A 6,000-nucleotide genomic window follows, 5' to 3' on the forward strand; every position below is an offset into this window, starting at 1 on the left:
TTCACTGGTTACCCGTGCGGCCAACAGCATACAAGCCTTAGGCTGTTACTCACTGATGACTGAGACTCCCCCTTCCAATAATGAGAACAGGGATCATCTCCAAGGGAACAGTCAGGACAAAAAGATCTTCAGCATTTTGCCTCCCAGGGTACCACCAGCCCTTCCCCCATCTCCATCTTGTCTTCCCCCAGAATGTGGGCTTTTACTCCCCTCCAGGCTGTGTCCTGGTGAGATGCTGCCTGGAAGCAAGGCCCAGCACGCCTCTCGGTGACTTGGGGGGCCCCTTTCCAGGAAGACAGCAACCCCCTTTGGAGTCCTGTTGAGGGTCAAAAATAAGAACTTCCTTGCCTTGGTCACCTTAAGTAATGCTTCACCCAACCAAGCCCAAGGGTTAGGATCTTGATATCCCTCCAGGGACAAGCTAGAATGATGACATCTGCAATTGGATAGGTCAATGTCACAACATCTGAGGCGTGTGTCCCCTCACAACCACAGCTGCACTTTGGCAGCTGGCCTTGGCCTGTCACAGCTGTCTCCAGGGATGAGGGCATCCTCTCATTTCCATGTTCCCCAAATCCCTGGCCCGGCCACAGGGGAACTCCTCCTTCTATGGCCCGTCATGGGGTCAGGAGTAGCCCTCCCTCGGTCTAGGGGCCTGCACTCCTCTTCTTTTTCTATCAGGCCTACGACGGGCCTTAGGGTATCTGGCCCCTGTCTCGTATCAAAGACCCAAGCAGGTGAGCTGTTCTCCTTCCCTGGGCAGCTCAGCACCTCTGATGCCAAAAGTCCATTCTAAGGATGTGGCTTCATCCACATACTGGGGTTACCACTTGACCAGGCTAACGAGGCCCAAGAGAAGCCCACAGAAGATGGAGCCACTAAGAAGAACAGGGCTGTGACATGGAGGCGGTCCAAATTTGAGCCCCGAACACCTGAAGCCATCCAGAATCACATCGCGCTTTGAGTGTCCTAGCGACTAGACAGACGTGCCAATTCCTTGATCGTCACCAAAGCCCCATCCTTACGACCCCATGTAGTGAGTTTGAGGATTTGGAGCTAATCAAAGAAGAGATGGGATCACAAGAGGATGTCAGTATTTCTCAGCAGGAATTTATTTATTTATTTATTTATTTATTTTGGTGGTGCTAAGACAGGTGGCATGTGACTGAAGTCCCTCATAACAGGAAAACTCCAGAGGCGATGGCACAGCGCCCCCTCCCAGAAAGGGGAGAAAACAGTGCAACTCCCCGTGGGGAGGGGAATTGGAGAATGGGGAACTAACTACAGCTGGGCGACGCAACGTCACTCAGCAGCAAGGCCGGCAGTGGCTGCCTGTGTCCCTTATGATCCCACAGTTTGTCATATCTATGGCTGGTGGATTTGGGGTCCAGTTTTGCAGGGTACGTGAAGCGGGCAGACTCTACCTGGCCGAAAATATTATTTGGGCTATATTAAAAGCAAGTGGATTTGTAAGATTTGAGTTTGGCACTGGCAAGCTTTGAAGCAATGGTCCCGGTTCGCTATGAAGAAGCAACCAAGAGAAGGCCCGTAGATACAGGCCACACTTGCCTCATTTATGTAACAATCTTGAGCTTTTATGTGAGGTAATGATAAGATTGGTTCTTTTTCAAATAGAGATAGGGTTGTTCCAGCATCACTTGCTTTGAAAAGACTATAATTACTCTACTAGGTTGCATTGCTTGTTGTTCATTGAATTTGTTGCAGTTCAACTGATTTGTACCTCTATTTCTAGATTGTTCCATCTGTTCTGTTTCTTTACAGGTCTGTCCCTGTTCTTCAGGTCTTGATCATTGTAGCTTTATAATAAGTCCTGAAATCAGGCAGTGTGAGTCCTCCAGTCTGGTTTTTCACAATGATCTGGGGATATTCTAGGTCCTTTGTATCTCCACGTGTATTTTAGAATCTATCAATTGTCCAGAAAGCATGCTAGGAGTGCATTGAAACTAAACATCAGTTTGGGGGGAAATTGATATCTTTACAATGTTTGGTGTTCCAATAAAGGCTATATATTTATTTAGCTCTTGACATTCTTTCAGTAATGTTTGTAATATTCTCTACAGAGATCTCGTACTTATTTTGTTATATTTATTCTTTGGAGTGTTTTTTGGTTTTTTTTTTTTTTACATTTCTTGATATAATTGTGAATTGCATAATTTTAAACTTATTTTCTAATTATTGCTGATATGTAGAAATACAGTTGTATATGGGGCACCTGGATGGCTCAGTGGGTTAAGCCTCTGCCTTCAGCTCAGGGTCCTGGGATTGAGCCCTGCATTGCATCAGGCTATGTGCTCAGCAGGGAGCCTGCTTCCCCCTCTCTCTCTGCCTGCCTCTCTGCCTGCTTGTGATCTCTGTCTGTCAAATAAATAAATAAAATCTTTAAAAAAAAAAAAAGAAATACAGTTGTGTATATACAATTTTATATATTGACATTTTATTCAGTAATTTTGCTAACTTCACTTCTACAATCTAATAGATCTGAAGATACTTTTAAATCTTTTTACATTAAAAAAGTATAATCTGCAAATTATGATGGTGTTAGTTTTTCCTATCCTTGCTTTTTCAACTTCTTTTTGTTGAATTGTTGCATTGGATAGGACTTTCAGTTCAACACTGAATAAAAATGGTATAACAATAGCAGATATTCTTTTCTTGATCTTGATCCGAGGAGAAACTTTTACTCATTCACCATTAACTATAATGTTTGCTGTAGGATTTATATAGATCTTTATCTTTAACCCTTTGTCAGATTGGGGAGCTCTTGTCTATTTCTAGTTGACTTTTTTTACTCTTTTTTTAATTAAGATTTTAATTTTAATTTCAGTACAGCTAACATAGCGTTACTTAGTTTCAGGTGTACGATGTAATGATTCAACACTGCTGTTCATTCCTCAGTGCTCATCGTAAGTGTACTCTTTAATTCCCATCACCTATTTCACCCATCCCCCTCCATTTCACCTCTAGTACCCACCAGTCCTCTACACTTTAGTGTGTGGTTTTTTTGGTTTGTCACATTCTCTTTTTTTTCCTTTGCTCGTTTGTTTCTTAAATTCCACATATGAGTGAAATCATGGCATTTGTGTTTTTCTAATTTCACTTAGCATCATACTCTAGCTCCAACCGTGTTGTTAGAAATGGCAGGATTTCATTCCTTTATATGCTGAATAATATTCTATTGCATGTGTATATTGTGTGGGTCTACACAATAGACGCACATAAACACACACACACACACACACACCCCCCACATCTTCATCCATTCATCAGTTGAGGGACACTCTAGCTGCTCCTGTATCTTGGCTATTGTAAATAATGCTGCTATAAACACAGGGGTGCATGTATCCCTTTTAATCGCTGTTTTTTTGTTTTGGGGAAAATATCCAGTAGCATGATTACTGCATTGTAGGGTGGTTCTATTTTTAATTTTTTGAGGAACCTCCATACTATTTTCCAGAGTGGCTGCACCAGTTTGCATTCCCACCAACAGTGCACAAAGGTTCTCCTTGTTGTTTCTTGTATTTTTTTTATTTTAGCCATTCTGACAGGTGAGAGCTGATATTTCATTATAGGTTGATTTCTATTACCCTGATGATGAGTGATGTTGAGCATCTTTTCATGTGTCTGTTGGCCATCTGGATGTCTTCTTTGGAGAAATGTCTGCTCATGTCTTCTGCCCATTTTTTAATTGAATTATTTGTTTTTCAGGTGTTCAGTTGTATCAGTATTTTATTTTTTTTAATATTTTATTTATTTATTTGACAGAACAGAAATCACGAGTAGGCAGACAGGCGGGGGGGTGGAGGCAGGCTCCCTGCCAAGCAGAGAGCCCAATGTGAGGCTCCATCCCAGAACCCTTGGGATCATGACCTGAGCTGAAGGCAGAAGCTTTAACCCACTGTGCCACCCAGGTGCCCCGTGTATCACTATTTTATATGTACTGGATAGTAACCCTTCATCAGATGTATCGTTTGCAGATATCTTCTCCCATTCTGTAGGCTGCTTTTTAGTTATGTTTCCTTCAAAATAGAAGCTTTCTATTTTGATGTGGTCCCAATAGTTTAATTTTTTTGCTTTTATTTCCCTTGCCTCAGGAGACATCTGGAAAAATGTTGCTTCCGCTGATGTCAGAGACATTACTGCCTAGGCTCACTTCTAGGAGTTTTATTGTTTCAGGTCTCACATTTAGGTCCCTAATCCATTTAGGGTTTATTTCTGTGTACAGTGTGAGAAAGTGGTCCACTTTCATTCTTTTGCATGTCGCTGTCCAGTTTTCCCAACACCATTTGTTGAAGACACTGTCTCTTTCCCACTGTATATTCTTTCCTCCTTTATCAAAGACTAACCATATAATTGTGGGCTCAATTCTGGGGTTTCTATTCTGTTCCATTTATCTCTGTGTCTCTTTAGTGGCAGGACCACACTGTTTTGATTACCACAATTTTGTAGTGTAACTTAAAGTCTGGAATTGTGATGACTCCAGGTTTGTTTACATTTTTCTTTTTTCTTTTTTTCTTATCAACACCTTTTTTTTTTTTTTAAGATTAAGATTGTGTTTATTTTCTTTGACAGAAGGAGAGCGCAAGTAGGCAGAGCGGCCAGCAGAGGGAGAGGGAGAAGCAGGCTCTCCCCTGAGCAAGGAGCCCAACAGAGGACTCAATCCCAGGCCCCCGTGATCATGACCTGAGCCGAAAGCCGACGCTTAAGTGACTGAGCCACCCGGGCGCCCCTGCTTTCATTTTTCAAGATTGTTTTGGCTATTTGTGGTCTTCTCTGATTCCATGTAAACTTTAGGATTGTTTGTTGTAGCACTGTGAAAATATGATGTGGGTAATTTGATCGCTTAAATCTGTAGATCGCTTTGGGTAGTGTGCGCATTTTAACAATATTTGTTCTTTCAACCCATAAACATGAATGTCTTTCCCTTTCTTTGTGTCTTCACATTATTTCATCAGTGTTTTATAGTTTGCAGGTTACAGGTCTTTCCCCTCTTTGGTTAGGTTTACTCCTTGGTATCTTACGGCTTTTGGTGCAGTTTTAAATGGGCTTGATCTCTTCGTTCCCCTTTCTGGTGCTTCATTACTCGTATATAGAAATGTAACAGATTTCTGTGTATTGATTTTATATCCTCCGACTTTACTGAATTCGTGTATCAGGTCTAGCAATGTTTTGGTGGTGTCTTTTGGCTTTTCTTTATAGAGTATCATGTCATCTGTAAATAGTAAATGTTTTCCTTCTTCCTTGCCGATTTGGATGTCTCTTGTATCTTTTTGTTGTCTGACCGCTGTGGCGAGGGCTTCTAGTACTGTGTTAAATAACAGTGGTGAGCATGGACATCCTTGTTTTATACCTGACTGTAGAGAGGAGAAGCTCTCAGTTTTCCCCACCGAGGACGATAGGAGCTGTGGGTTTTTTGTAGATGGCCTTTATGCTCTTGAGGTATGTTTCCTCTAAACCTACTTTGTTGGGCGCCTGGGTGGCTCAGTGGGTTAAGCCGCTGCCTTCGGCTCAGGTCATGATGTCAGGGTCCTGGGATCGAGTCCCGCATCAGGCTCTCTGCTCAGCGGGGAGCCTGCTTCCTCCTCTGCCTCTCTGCCTACTTGTGATCTCTCTCTGTCAAATAAATAAATAAAATCTTTAAAATAAATAAATAGGGGCGCCTGGGTGGCTCAGTGGGTTAAGCCTCTGCCTTCGGCTCAGGTCATGATCCCAGGGGCCTGAGATCGAGTCCCGCATTGGGCTCTCTGCTCAGCAGGGAGCCTGCTTCTCCTCATCTCTCTCTCTTTCTCTCTACCTATTTGTGATCTTTCTCTCTGTCAAATAAATAAATAAAATCTTTAAAAAAAAAATAAAATAAAATAAAATAAATAAATAAATAAATAAATAGACCTACTTTGTTGAGTGCTTTTTTCATGAATGGATGTTGTACTTTGTCAGATGCTTTTTCCACATGTATTGAAATGATAATACCGTTCTTATCCT

At 42.0% G+C, this 6,000-nt stretch overlaps 1 long non-coding RNA gene across 2 annotated transcripts in view; it reads left to right on the top strand.

The window, feature by feature from the left end:
- Positions 1-5,630, top strand: part of LOC131821985 (uncharacterized) — a 31,598-nt gene extending 25,968 nt beyond the window's left edge. For both annotated transcript variants that reach the window (XR_009350041.1, XR_009350043.1), the window contains exon 5: positions 4,591-5,630. This is a non-coding gene — a long non-coding RNA (uncharacterized LOC131821985). The remainder of the gene's footprint in view (positions 1-4,590) is intronic.
- Positions 5,631-6,000: the final 370 nt, after the last annotated feature.

The sequence above is a fragment of the Mustela lutreola genome, chromosome X (assembly GCF_030435805.1).
Source record: "Mustela lutreola isolate mMusLut2 chromosome X, mMusLut2.pri, whole genome shotgun sequence".
NCBI classification, from domain to species: Eukaryota; Metazoa; Chordata; class Mammalia; order Carnivora; family Mustelidae; genus Mustela; species Mustela lutreola.